Genomic DNA, 15367 nt, shown 5'->3' on the forward strand with positions numbered 1-15367 from the left:
CCATTACAGTGCGGACTGACATGTTTTCCCATTACTGTGAGGTCTGACGCTGTTTCCCATTACAGTGAGGTCTGATACTGTTTGCCATTACAGTGCGGACTGACATGTTTTCCCATTACTGTGAGGTCTGACGCTGTTTCCCATTACAGTGAGGTCTGATACTGTTTGCCATTACAGTGCGGACTGACATGTTTTTCCATTACTGTGAGGTCTGACGCTGTTTCCCATTACAGTGAGGTCTGATACTGTTTGCCATTACAGTGCGGACTGACATGTTTTCCATTACAGTGCGGTCTGACACTGTTTCCCATTACAGTGCGGACTGGCATTGTTTCCCATTACAGTGCGGACTGGCACTGTTTCTCATTACAGTGCGGACTGACATGGTTTCCCATTACAGTGCGGACTGGCACTGTTTCCCATTACAGTGCGGACTGACACGTATTTCCATTACAGTGTGGACTGATATGTTTTCCCATTTCTGTGAGGTCTGACACTGTTTCCATTACTGTGAGGTCTGACACTGTTTCCCATTACAGTGCAAACTGACATGTTTTCCCATTACAGTGCGAACTGACATGTTTTCCCATTACAGTGAGGTCGGACACTGTTTCCCATTACAATGCGGACTGACATGTTTTCCCATTACAGTGCAGACTGGTACTGTTTCCCATTATAATCAGGACTGGCACTGTTTCCCATTACAGTGCGGACTGACATGTTTTCCCATTACAGTGAGGTCGGACACTGTTTCCCATTACAATGCGGACTGACATGTTTTCCCATTACAGTGCGGACTGGCACTGTTTCCCATTACAGTGCGGACTGACGTTGTTTCCAATTACAGTGAAGTGTGCCACTGTTTCACATTACAGTGAGGATTGGCACTGTTTTCTATTACATGATGTGTTGCTCAATGTGTTATGGGTGCAATATGCCCTTAGTTCCTTTTAAAGAAAGTTATTCCTGTGCAGCTGAGCCCAGAGTCAGCAGCTGTACCAGTTGGGAGAAGCTGGCCAATGGAACCGTCCACAGTAGGGTTTAATTTGGTTTGATTGGTGACTCAATTTGATCTTAACTGGAAACTGCTGGATTCAGTGTGTTTGTAAAAGGGGCTCCTTGTTGTAGTTTCAGCTCGTGCTGGTGCTTGGGAAACGGAGGCTAGGATACTGGTCAGCTCTAGGAAATCCCAGCCTCTCCCAGCTACACTCGGCTTGCAGAAACATGCAGAATTTATCCCTGATTGGCGGACGGACTGGGGAAGGGAGATCAGACTGAGAAACTGTATTTCCCTGTGTGCCTGACTCATGCCCAGCTCATCTCAACTCTCCCTCACTGTTACATTCACCTCCCTCCCAGAACTGGCTCCATTCAGACCATTCAGATACCCCCCACTGTAACATGCACAGGCTTCCAGACAGCTAAAGGTCACTGGGGTCAGACTGAGGGTCACTGCAGGGTCAGACTGAGGGTCACTGCGGGGTCAGACTGAGGGTCATTGTGGGGTCAGACTGAGAGTCACTGCAGGGTCAGACTGAGAGTCACTCTGGGGTCAGACTGAGGGTCATTGTGGGGTCAGACTGAAGGTCACTGTAGGGTCAGACTGAGGGTCACTGTGGGGTCAGACTGAGGGTCACTGTGGGGTCAGACTGCAGGGTCATTGTGGGGTCAGACTGAGGGTCACTGTGGGGTCAGACTGAGGGTCATTGTGGGGTCAGACTGAGGGTCACTGTGGGGTTAGACTGAGGGTCATTGTGGGGTCAGACTGAAGGTCACTGCAGGGTCAGACAGAGTCATTGTGGGGTCAGACCAAGGGTCACTGTAGGGTCAGACTGAGGGTCATTGTGGGTCAGACTGAGGGTCACTGCGGGGTCAGATTGAGGGTAACTGCAGGGTCACCCAGGTCAGACTGAGGGTCATTGGAGGGTTAGACTGAGGACCACTGCAGGGTCAGACTGTCACTTTGTTGTCAGATTGAGAGTCACTGCGGGGTCAGTCTGAGGGTCACTGCAGGGTCAGACTGAGGGTCATTGCAAGATCACTGCGGAGTCAGACTGAGGGTTACCACAGGGTCAGACTGAGGGTCACTGCAGGGTCACCTGCGTCAGACTGAGGGTCGCTCTAGGGTCAGACTGAGAGTAATTGTGGGGTCAGTCTGAAGGTCACTCCGAGGTCACATTCAGGGTCACTCAATGGGGAAGTGTGATAATCTAAAAGCTTGAGGATGAAAAGGCATGATCAAGCCTCAGTCAAGTCCATTGCCCGAATGTAGAACTGAGCTCCCATTACAGCCAGTTACTCAGTTATCCCAACCTCTTTCCTCTATTCACTCACATCTAAGTCCTATGTATACCACGTTCCTATTCCAAACTGTGTCTTTGCAGTCTCCATCTTCCCCATCCCTGGAAAGTAGCCTGATTCAGAGAAATAGGCCTTGTTAGAGCAGAATGATGCTGATTACTGACTGATACATGAAGGGTGGCAGCTCCTCACAATCTCTGCACAAACACACAGCAGCTCCCCAGCACCTTCTCCGGGCCCTTTAGCAATGGGCACTAAATACTGACTTAACCAGCAGCACCCACATCTCACTAAGCATTAAATCAAAGAGTTCCTGCAATCAGCAATAAAAACAGAAAATGCTGGAATTTGGAATGAAGAACTCTGCCTTAGACCAGTGACCAAGGGCGAGTTAGATGTCAGACACTGAACTGACACGGTTAGTGTATTCGTGCTGGATTTCGGAGACTGACACAGTTACTATGTTCATTCCTGGATTGCTTTCATTCTGAGCAAGTGGTTTCTTGTTTGTGGAGGTGGGCGGTCTGGGCTGGTGACCATGAAATCCTGTTTGCTTTACTGAGCAGCTCCATACAACAGCCGTCACTCCAAACGTGAGGGAACAGTGAACAGAAAGTGACCAGTTCTTGCACATTGTGAAACATCCGTCCACTCACTGCACCCAATTTTACTGCTGCCCCATCCCTTCTGCCATGTCCCTCCACACAATGCCACACAGCATCTCCCCTCCTCATCGATTCTCCAGACTCAATATCAAACTTTGATGCCGATATGTTGATTCCCTAGGCCTCAGGATTGTGAATGCTCCTGGGAAATGCTCCTGTAGCCCAGTGAAAATGTTCAAGTCTGTTATAAAGATACACAGCCTTGTTGGAACATTCAACCATCAACCACCACCCTCTGTCTTCTTTCAGCTAGCTAATCTCTGATCCAAACTGCTAAATAACCCTCAATCCCATGCCTCTGTATTTTGTACAATAGCCTACTGTGGGGAATCTTATCGAACGCCTTGCTGAAATCCATATACACCACATCAACTGGTTTACTCTCATCTACCTGTTTGGCCACCTTCTCAAAGAACTCAAGGAGGTTTGTGAGGCACGACCTACCCTTCGAGGAGAAAGTGAGGTCTGCAGATGCTGGAGATCAGAGCTGAAAATGTGTTGCTGGAAAAGCGCAGCAGGTCAGGCAGCATCCAGGGAACAGGAGAAGGGCTTATGCCCGAAACGACCTACCCTTCACAAAACTGTGCTGACTATCCCTAATCAACTTATTATTTTCTAGATGATTACAAATCCTATCCCTTATAACCTTTTCCAACACTTTACCCACAACTGAAGTAAGGCTCACTGGTCTATAATTATTAGGAATGTATCTACTCTCCTTCTTGAACAAGGGGACAACATTTGCTATCCTCCAGTCTTCTGGCACTATTCCTGTAGACAATGATGACATAAAGATCAAAGCTAAAGGCTCAGCAATCTCCTCCCTGGCTTCCCAGAGAATCCGAGGATAAATTCCATCTGGCCCCTTGGATTTATCTATTTTCACACTTTCCAGAATTGCTAACACCTCCTCCTTGTGAACCTTAATCCCACCTAGACTAGTAGCCTGTATCCTAGTATTCTCCTCAACAACATTGTCTTTTTCCAGTGTGAATACTGACGAAAAATATTCATTTAGCGTCTCTCCTATCTCGTCGGACTCCACACACAACTTCCCACTACTGCCCTTGATTGGCCCTAATCTTACTCTAGTCATTCTTTTATTCCTGACATACCTATAGAAGGCTTTAGGGGTTTCCTTGGTCCTACCTGCCAATAACTTCTCATGACCCCTCCTGGCTCTTCTTAGCTCTCTCTTTAGGTCCTTCCTGGCTAACTTGTAACTCTCAAGCATCCTAACGGAGTCTTCATGTCTTATCCTAACATAAGTCTTCTTCCTCTTGACAAGAGATTCAAATTCTTTAGTAAATCACAGTTCCCTCGCTCGATCACTTCCTCCCTGCCTGACAGGTACACACTTATCAAGGACACACAGGAGCTATCTCTTGAACAAGCTCCACATTTCAATTGTGCCCATCCCCTGCAGTTTCCTTCCTCATCCTATGCATTCTAAATCTTGCCTAATTGCATCATAATTATCTTTTCCCCAGGTATAACTCTTGACCTGCAGTATCCCTTTCCATCACTAAAGTAAACATAACCGAATTGTGGTTACTATCACCAAAGTGCTCACCTCCCTCCAAATCTCACACCTGGCCATTTTCATTAATCAGTACCAAATCTAATGTGGCCTCACCCCTTGTTGGCCTGTCTATGTACTGTGTCAGGAAACCCTCCTGCACACATTGGACAAAAACTGACCCATTTAAAGTACTTGAACTATAGTATTTCAAGTCAGTATTTAGAAAGTTAAATTTCCCCTTAACAACTACCCTGTTATTTTCGCTCCTATCGAGAATCAACTTTGCTATCTTTTCCTCTACATCTCTGGAACTATTCGGAGGCCTATAGAAAACTGCCAACAGGGTGACCTCTCCTTTCCTGTTTCTAACCTCAGCCCATACTACCTCAGTGGGTGAGTCCTCAAATGTCCTTTCTACCACCGTAATACTGTCCTTGATTAACAATGCCACACCGCTCCCTTTTTTACAATCTTCCCTGGTCTACTGAAATATCTAAACCCTGGAACCTGCAACAACCATTCCTGACCCTGCTCTATCCATGCCTCAGAAATGGCCACAACATTGAAGTCCCAGGTACTACCCCATGCTGCAAGTTCACCCACTTTATTCCGGATGCTCCTGGCATTGAAGTAGACACACTTCAATCCACCTTCCAGCCTGCTGGTGCACTCCTGTGACCTTGAAACCTTACTCGTGACCTCACTACTCTCAACCTCCTGGACACTGGAGCTACAATTCAGGTTCCCATCACCTTGCTGAATTAGTTTAATTCCTCCTGAAGAGCATTAGCAAATTCCCCACCACCCCCGTCCCCCAGGATATTGGTACCCCTCTGGTTCAGGTGTAGACCATCCTGTTTGTACAGGTCCCACCCACCCCAGAACAAGCCCCAATTATCCAGGTATCCGATTCCCTCCATCCTGCACCTTCCCTGTAGCCATGTGTTCAACTCCTCTCTGTCCCTATTCCTCGCCTCGCTAGCACCTGGCACAGGTAACAAACCAGAGATAACAACCCTGTTTGTCCTAGCTCTAAACTTCCACCCTCGCTCCCTGAATTTCTGCCCTAGATCCCCACTGTTCTTCCTCCCTTAGTCATTGGTGCCTTTGTGGACTACAACCTGGGGCTGCTCCCCCTCCCCCTTAAGGATCCCAAAAACATGATCAGAGACATCACGAACCCTGGCACCTGGGAGGCAACACACCAACCGTGAGTCTCTCTCATCCCCACAGAACCTCCTATCTGTCCCCCTGACTATGGAGTCCCCAATGACTACTGCTCTGCTCCTCTTCCCCCTTCCCTTCTGAGCAAGAAGAACAGATTCTGTGCCAGAGACGTGTTTCCCCACTGCTTACCCCTGGTAGGTTCCCCCCACCCCCAACAGTATCCAAAACGGTAGACTTGTTATTGAGGGGAACGGCCACAGGGGATCCCTGCACTGCCTGCTGGTTCTCTTTCCGTCCCCTGACTGTAACCCATTTGCCTTTTTCTTGTACCTGAGAAGTGACTACCTCCCTGTAACTCCTCTCAATAACCCCTTCTGCCTCCCAAATGATCCAAAGTTCATCCAGCTCCAGCTCCAGTTCCCTAACACGGTTTTCGAGGAGCTGGAGTTGGGTGCATTTCCCACAGATGTAGTCAGCAGGGACACTAGTGGTGACCCTTACCTCCCACATTCTGCAGGAGGAACATTCAACTGCCCTAACCTCTATTCCCACTGTTCTAATACTTACCTTACCAATCCAGCACACAGAACCTTTTTCTGGGGAGGAGGGTGGGTGGGAGACACTACCCGAGTAGTGGTTCAGGTAAAGCAAATACTGAAGCCTACAATTCCCAAATCACTGCAGTCCCCGTAACCAGTATCGTTGCTGATTGTTCCGTTGATGTGAATAAAAACTAACTGCTGCCACCTACTGGCAAATTAGAAAGGATCCAAGCAGCACAAAGAGCAGGCCATTCAGGCCCTCAGTTCAACAAAGTAATGCCAAATCCATCTCCAAGATCCACACAACTGCTGCCACTCAGACAGAAAATGGTGATTTAACACCGAATTATCTGCTTAAAATGGGAGAGAATTTCAAAAGTTGCTCAGTTCTGAGGGAGTGCCACACTGTCGGAGGGTCAGTGCTGAGGGAGTGCCACACTGTTGGAGAGTCAGTACTGAGGGAGTGCCACAGTCAGAGGGTCAGTACTGAAGGAGTGCTGCACTGTCAGAGGGTCAGTGTTGAGGGAGTGCTGCACTGTCAGAGGGTCAGAGGGAGTGCTGCACTGTCGGAGGGTCAGTGCTGAGGGAGTGCCGCACTGTCAGAGGTATTATCATAAAATCATGGGATCATACAATATAGTACAGAGATAGCCCTTTGCCCCTTGAGTCTGTGCTGCCAAAAATACTGTGCTACCTGCATCAGTCCCACTTTCTAGCGTGTTACCCCTCACCTTAAATGCTTGTCCAAAAAGGTTGTGAGGCTTTCTGCCTGAACTACCCTCCTAGGCAGTCCAGACCTCTACCACCCTCTGGGTGCAGGTGGTTTCCTCAAAACCCCTCTAAACCTCCTGCCTAATACCTTAAAGTGATGCCCCCTCATTATTGAGCTTTCAGCTAAAGGAAACAGCTGCTTTCCATTCACCCTATCCTTGTCCCTCATAATCTGATGCACCTCTACTAGGTTCACCCTCAGCCATCTCTGCTCCAAAGAAAACATCCTGAATTTATCCAGCCTCTGTTCATCGCTGAAATATTCCTTCCCAGTTAACATCCTGGGAAATCTCCTCTGTACTCCCACCAGAGCAATCCCATCCTTCCTATTGTGCAGAGTGTCAGAACTGTGTACATTACTCCAGCTGTGACCTAACCAAACTCCTGTTCAGCTCCCACATGACCTCCCTGCTCTTATAGTCTATACCACAACCTATAAAGGCAAGTGTCCCTTAACTATCCTATTACCCTGTCCTGCCACTCTCAGGGATCTGTGGACAAACACATCAAGATCCCTCTGTTCCTCTGAGCTTCCTAGTGTCCTGTCTCTTACCTGATGTTGTTTTGAATTTGAGTTTAAATGCAGTCCCTGTCCTGTCAGGTTGACATTAACTTGGGGAGAGAGATGGTTTTTCTCCCCCAGTGTCAAGGTGAACAAAGTGATAGTTATCTGTAGTTGCTGCTTGTGGTTCTGTTTGGGGAATTCAATCCTCCTCTCTACCTTTAGCACAGATTCACATTTACAGCAGATTGAGGTCCCACCTCTCCAGAGGTAATGATCACACAACTCCATTCTAACACCCCAGTATGACCCCAGTGTGACCCCAGGTTGTGGCACCAGGAGACAGAGATGAGACACACAACAAACAGGTCATTCAGTCCCTTGAGTCAGTTGCACCATTCTAATAGATCACAGACAATTTGTACTTCAGATCCATTTACTCCACTTTGCCCCACATCTAATCGCCTCTCCCAGGAGAGATTATTGACCTGCTGTCCACCAAACTGCGGCTATGTCCCAGCTTCGCAGCCTTATGGTGAACCTCAGAGTTAGTCCACTACCCTTCATGTCAGGAATCAGTCCAGTAAATCTCCACTGTATTCTTTTGAAAGCCAGGATCACCTTTCAGATGATAATGCCCGAGAGGTAATCGCAAGCAGCCCAGTGAGGAGTGATGGCCAAGATGAACAGTAAAGGTGATTTAACTGGTGGTTGTGAAATGTCACATTCTGAACATTGTCACTGAACAGAACCCCCTATCCCTCCTCCACTGCACCAAGTTCCTGCGATTTTACAAATTGCGATATGATTGTTCCATTATCACTCTGAGAGCTGTTATATTGCGATAAACAATTAGCAGTTGCTGTGATTTTGAACAAAGGTCCTTTCAAAGCAATCAGAACATTCCTGAGAAACAGGAAGTGAAACAAAAACTTTAACATCAGGAACAAAACCAGTAAATGCTAAAATTACAGAGTGACTTGATCAGGGAGGCAAGGTCATGTTCCACAGTGAGGACCGAGCAGCACCAGACTCACTGAATTTAAACACTGACTCTCCTCTCTCCCATTCCTCAAACACCTCAGTCTTCCCAAATTTTGCATTCAGTACTTGAACCTTTCCTTCATCTCCTCCTAACAAACAGGGACAGCACCGGGGTTAGGCACAGAGTAAAGCTCCCTCTACACTGTCCCCATCAAACACTCCCAGGACAGGGACAGCATGGGGTTAGATACAGAGTAAAGCTCCCTCTACACTGTCTCCCATCAAACACTCCCAGGAGAGGGACAACATGGGATTAGATTCAGAGTGAGGTTCCCTCTACAGGAACTTTCAACATTGTTTGGAATAGACTGTTTGTGGGTAAAGGGACCTCTGATGAATGGGAGGCTTTCAAATGTGAGGCAATGAGAGTTCAGAGTCATTATGTTCCTGTTAGAGCGAAAGGTAAGGCTGGTAGGATTAGGGAACAATGGGTGAATAAAGATACGGAGATTCAAGGAGAAAGTGAGGTCTCCAGATAAGACCATAAGACATAGGAGTGGAAATAAGGCCATTCAGCCCATCGAGTCCACTCCGCCATTCAATCATGGCTGATGGGCATTTCAATGCCACTTACCCACACTCTCCCTGTATCCCTTAATTCCTTGCGAGATTAAGAATTTATCAATCTCTGCCTTGAAGACCCCCAACGTCCCAGCCCCCACTGCACTCCGTGGCAATGAATTCCACAGGCCCACCACTCTCTGGCTGAAGAAATGTCTCCGCATTTCTGTTCTAAATTGAGCCCCTCTAATTCTAAGGCTGTTCCCATGAGTCGTAGTATCCCCACCTGACAGAAACAAGTTCCCAGCGTCCACCCTTTCTAAGCCATGCATTATCTTGTAAGTTTCTATTAGATCTCCTCTCAACCTTCTGAACTCTAACGAATACAATCCCAGGATCCTCAGCCATTCATCGTATGTCATAGAGTCATGGAAACAGACCCTTCGGTCCAACCAGTCCATACTGACCAGTTATCCCAACCCAATCTAGTCCCACCTGCCAGCACCCTGCCCATATCCCTCCAATCCCTTCCTATTCATATACCCATCCAAATGCCTTTTAAATGTTGCAATTGTACCAGCCTCCACCACTTAGCTCAAATCCTCCAACCCTGGCAACATCCTTGTAAATCTTCTTTGAACTCTTTCAAGTTTCACAACATCTTTCCGATAGGAAGGAGACCAGAATTGAATGCAGTATTCCAACAGTGGCCTAACCAATATCCTGTACAGCCGCAACATGACCTCCCAACTCCTGTACTCAATACTCTGACCAATAAAAGAAATCATACTAAACGCCTTCTTCACCATCCTATCTACTTGCAACTCCACTTTCTCTGGTACGTTAGGCCTACCATTCCAGGGATCATTCGTGTGAATCTCCACTGGACACGATCCAGTGCCAGTATGTCCTTCCTGAGGTTGTGGGCCCAAACCTGGACACAGTATTCTAAATAGGGCCGAGCCAGAGCTTTATATAGTCTCAGTAGCACCTCAGTGCTTTTACATTCCAACCCTCTTTAAATAAATGACAACATTACATTCGCTTTCTTAACCATGGGCTCAACCTGCAAGTCAACCTTGAGAGAAACCTGCACTGGTACTCCCAGATCCCTTTGTACTTTGGCTTTATGAATTTTCTCACTGTTTAGAAAATAATCCTTGCCTGTGTCCTTTTTTACCAAAGTGCAAGACCTTGCATTTGCTCACATAGAATTTCATCAGCCATTTCCTGGACCATTCTCCTAAACTGTCTAAATCTTTCTGTCACCTCCCCACCTCCTCAGTCAATTTTCCTGCTCCTCGGACGCCGCCTGACCTGCTGTGCTTTTCCAGCACCACACTGATCTAAACTTTGGTTACCAGCATCTGCAGTCCTCACTTTTGCCTAGAATTACCTGCCTGTCCACCTAACTTTGTATCATTGGCGAACTTCGCCAGAATGCCCCCAGTCCCTTCATCCAGATCATTAATATATAAAGTGAACAGCTGCGGCCCCAACACTGAACCCTGCGGGATACCGCTTGTCACCGGCTGCCATTCCGAAAAAGAACCTTTTATCCCAACTCTCTGCCTTCTGTCAGACAGCCAATCCTCAATCCATGCCAGTAGCTCACCTCGAACACCATGGGCCCTCACCTTGCTCAGCAGCCTCCCGTGAGGCACCTTATCAAAGGCCTTTTGGAAGTTGAGGTAGATAACATCCACTGGGTTTTACCTCTTCAAAGAATTCTAACAGGTTTGTCAGGCATGACCTCCCCTTACTAAATCCATGCTGACTTCTTCTATTCCAACCCTGCACTTCCAAGAATTTAAAAATCTCATCCTTAACGATGGATTCTAGAATTTTACCTGTAACCAAGATTAGGCTAATCGGCCTATAATTTTTCATGTTTTGTCTTGATCCTTTCTTGAACAAGGGGGTTACAACAGCGATTTTCCAATCACCTGGGACTTTCCCTGACTCCAGTGATTTTTGAAAGATCACAACCAATGCCTCCGCTATTTCCTCAGCCACCTCCCTCAGAACTCTAGGATGTAGCCCATCGGGGCCAGGAGATTTATCAGTTTTTAGATCTTTTAGCTTATCAAGTACTTTCTCCTTTGTAATGGCCACCATACTCAACTCTGCCCCTTGACTCTCCTTGATTGTTGGGATATTACCCATGTCTTCCACTGTGAAGACTGACACAAAGTATTTATTAAGTTCTTCAACATTTTCCTTATCTCCCAGCACTAGCCTTCCTGCAGCAATTTACAATGGCTCAATCTCTACTTTTGCCTCTTGTTTGTTTTTTATTGAAAGAAACTTTTACTATCATTTCTAATATTACTGGCTAGCTTTCCTTCATATTTGATCCTCTCTTTGCTTTTTTCTCTCTTTGCTATCCTCTGTTTGTTTTTGTAGTCTTCCCAATCTTCTGATTTCCCAGTGCTCTTGGCCACTTTATAGGCTCTCTCTTTCTCTTTGATACATTTCCTGAGTTCCTTCGTCAGCCATGGCTGTCTAACTCCACCCCCCACCGGCAACCTTATTCACCCAGTCCATTTGCATATTGAAGTCCCCCGTGATCACCGTGATCTTGCCTTTCTGAGGTGCCCAAGCTATTTCCTGGTACATCTTGCACCCCTGGTCCTGATCACTGTTAGTAAGTCTGTACATAACTCCCATTATGTTTTTTTGTCTTTGTGGTTCTTCAACCCCACCCACACAGACTCCACATCATCTGACCCGAGGTCATTCAGTGCCATAGATTTAATTTAATTCTTAACTAACAAGGCAACCCCGCCCCCTCTGCCCACCTCCCTGTCTTTTCGATAAGTTGTAAATCCTTGGATGTTTAACTGCCAGTCCTGAAGCCCCTGCAACCACATATCTGTGATGCCTCCCACATCATAATTATTTATGGCGATTTGTGCTGTTAATTCATCTACTTTGAGCATTCAGGTAAAGCACCTTAATGCTAATTTCCTTATCCTCATGATTTCCATCACCACTACCGAAGTTATCCTTCCTTTTTGCTTCATTCCTAGTCTGTCTTGAACTTAAACCCTGCACACATACTAACAGATGCTGGAGATCACAGTTGAAGAGTGTGTTACTGGAAAAGCACAGCTGGTCAGGCAGCATCCAAGGAGCAGTAGAGTAGATGTTTCGAGCATAAGCTCTTCATCAGGAATGAGGCTTGTGGCCCAAGGGGGCTGAGAGATAAATAGGTGAGTGTGGGAGAGAAGGTGATCGGTCGGAGAGGAGCGTGGAATGGATAGGTGGGAAGGAAGGTGGACAGGTAGGACAGATCAGGAGGGCAGTGTTGAGTTGGAAGATTGGATCTGGGATAAGGTGGGGCAGGGGAGATAAGGAAACTGGTGAAAGCAACATTGACCCCATGTGGTTGGAGGGTCCCAAGGCAGAAGGTGAGGCGTTCTTCCTCCAGGCGTTGGGTGGTGAGGGTTTGGCGATGGAGGAGGCCCAAGACTTGTATGCCTTTGGTGGAATGGGGCGGAGAGTTGAAATGTTCGGCCACAGGGCGGTGGGGGTGTTTAATGCATGTGTTCCAGAGATGTTCTCTGAAACATTCCGTAAGTTGGCATTCTGTCTTCCCAATGTAGAGGAGACCACATCGGGAGCAACAGACACAGTCTCTGTCATTTCCTTGTTAGTATAGTGACCAGTATCTTCGCCTTCCTTCCACATCCGACAAAGATTTACCTGCACTTGCACACACGTGATCCACTGTGTCCGTTGCTCCTGATGTGGTCTCCTTTACATTGGGGAGACTGGACACCAACTTGCGGAATGTTTCAGAGAACATCTCTGGGACACATGCACTAAACACCCCCACCTCCGCTCGGCTTAACACTTTAACTCCCCCTCCCACTCCACCAAGAACATGCCAGTCCTGGGCCTCCTCCATCACCAAACCCCAACCACCCGACATCTGGAGGAAGAACACCTCATCTTCTACCTTGGGAACCTCCAACCACATGGAGGATTGGATTTCACCAGTTTCCTTATTTCCCCTCCCCCACCTTACTCCAGTTCCAACCTTCCAGCTCAGCACCGCCCTCTTGAACTGTCCTACTTGACCATCTTCCATCCCACCCATCTGCTCCACCCACCTGTCTGACTGATCACCTTCTCCCCTACCTTCATCTACCCATCGCATTCCCAGCTATCTCCCCCCAAGCCCCACCCCTTCCCATTTATCTTTCAGCCCCCTTGGGGCACAAGCCTCATTCCTGATGAAGGGCTTATGCTCGAAACGTTGACACTCAGATGCTGCCTGACCGGATGTGCTTTTCCACACTCTTCGATATTGAGCCAAGGATAAAAAAAGATCATATATTAGATACAGACAACTGGGCTGAAATAAATCTCTGGAAGAGGATAAAGCGTGTAGGGCCATTCTCAATAGGGAGATCAGGAAGGCAGAGAGGGGAGATGAGATAGCCTTGGCAAATAAGGTTAAGAATCATCCAAAGAGATTTTACAATTAAGAGCATGAGAGCAGTTTGAGAGAGAATAGTGCCCTTTGAAGATCAAACAGGTTGTCTTTGTGTTGAACCTGAGGAGATGAGGGAGATATTAAATGAATATTTTGCATCTGTTTTTACTCTGGAGAATGAAGTGGAGGCTAGAAAACAGGGAAATAAATATTGATGTTTAGAAAACAGTTCACATCACAGAAGAGGAAATGCTGTTAAATCTCCTGGACTTGATCTAGCGTGTCCCAGGACGTTACAGAGTTAGGAAAGAAATTGGGGACCACCTGCAGAAATATTTGCATCATTTCTAACCAAGGGTGAGGTGCTAGAGGACTGGAGTGTGGCTAATGTTGTGCCTTTATTTAAGAAAGGCTGTAAGGAGAAGCCTGGGACCTATAGGCCTGTGAGCCTGACATCAGTGGTGGGTAGGCTGATTACTTACAGTGTGGAAACAGGCCCTTCGGCCCAACAAGTCCACACCGACCCGCCGAAGCGTATACCACCCAGACCCATACTCCTACATTTACCCCTTCACCTAACACTAAGGGCAATTTAGCACGGCCAATTCACCTGACCTGCACATCTTTGGACTGTGGGAGGAAACCGAAGCACCCGGAGGAAACCCACGCAGACACGGGGAGAACGTGTAAACTCCACACAGTCAGTCACCTGAGGCGGGAATTGAACCCGGGTCTCTGGCGCTGTGAGGCAGCAGTGCTAACCACTTTGCCGCCGATGAGATAATTCTTGGAGATAATTCTGAAAGATAGGATTTACATGCATTTGGAGAGGCAAGGACTGATAAGGGATTGTCAGCATAGCTTTGTAACTCACAAACTTGATTGAGTTTTTTGAAGAAGTAACAAAGAGGATTGATGAGGGCAGAGCAGTGGATGTGAACTAAATGGACTTCTGTAAGGTATTCCTCATGGGAGACTGGTTAACAAGGTTAGATCACAAGGAATACAGGGAGAACTAGCCATTTGGATACAGAACTGGCTTGAAGATAGAACATAGAACATTACAGCACAGTACAGGCCCTTCGGCCCTCAATGTTGCGCCGACCTGTGAAATTAACCTGATGCCCAATCTCATCTACACGGATCCATTATTATCCGTATGTATGTCCAATGTCCATTTAAATGCCCTTAACGTCAGCGAGTCTACTACTGTTGCAGGCAGGCCTTTCCACGGCCCTCCCACTCTCTGAGTAATGAAACTACCTCTGACATCTGTCCTATATCTAAAGTTATGTCCCCTTGTGTTAGTCTTCACCATCCGAGGAAAAAGGCTCTCCCTGTCCACCCTATCTAACCCTCTGATTATCTCATACGTCTCAATTAAGTCACCTCTCAACCTTCTTCTCTCTAACAAAAACAGCCGCAAGTCCCTCAGACTTTCCTCATAAGACCTTCCCTCCATACCAGAGCTGAAAATGTGTTGCTGGAAAAGCGCAGCAGGTCAAGCAGCATCCAAGGAACAGGAGAATCAACGTTTCGGGCATAAGCCCTTCCCTCCATACCAGGCAACATCCTAGTAAATCTCCTCTGAACCCTTTCCAAAGCTTCCACATCCTTCCTATAATGCAATGACCAGAACTGTACACAATACTCCAAGTGCGGCTGCACCAGTGTCTTGTACAGCTGAAGCATGACCTCGTGGCTCCGAAACTCAATCCCGCTACCAATAAACACCAACACACTGTATGTCTTCTTAACAACCCTATCAATCTGGGTGGTAACTTTCAGGGATTTATGCACCTGGACACAGAGATCTCTCTGTTCATCTACTCTGCCAAGAATCTTAGGTAGAAGACAGAGGGTGGTGGTGGAGGGTTGTTTTTCAGACTGGAGGCCTGTGACCAGTGG

The sequence above is a fragment of the Chiloscyllium plagiosum genome, chromosome 24 (genome assembly GCF_004010195.1).
Source record: "Chiloscyllium plagiosum isolate BGI_BamShark_2017 chromosome 24, ASM401019v2, whole genome shotgun sequence".
In the NCBI taxonomy this organism is placed as follows: Eukaryota; Metazoa; Chordata; class Chondrichthyes; order Orectolobiformes; family Hemiscylliidae; genus Chiloscyllium; species Chiloscyllium plagiosum.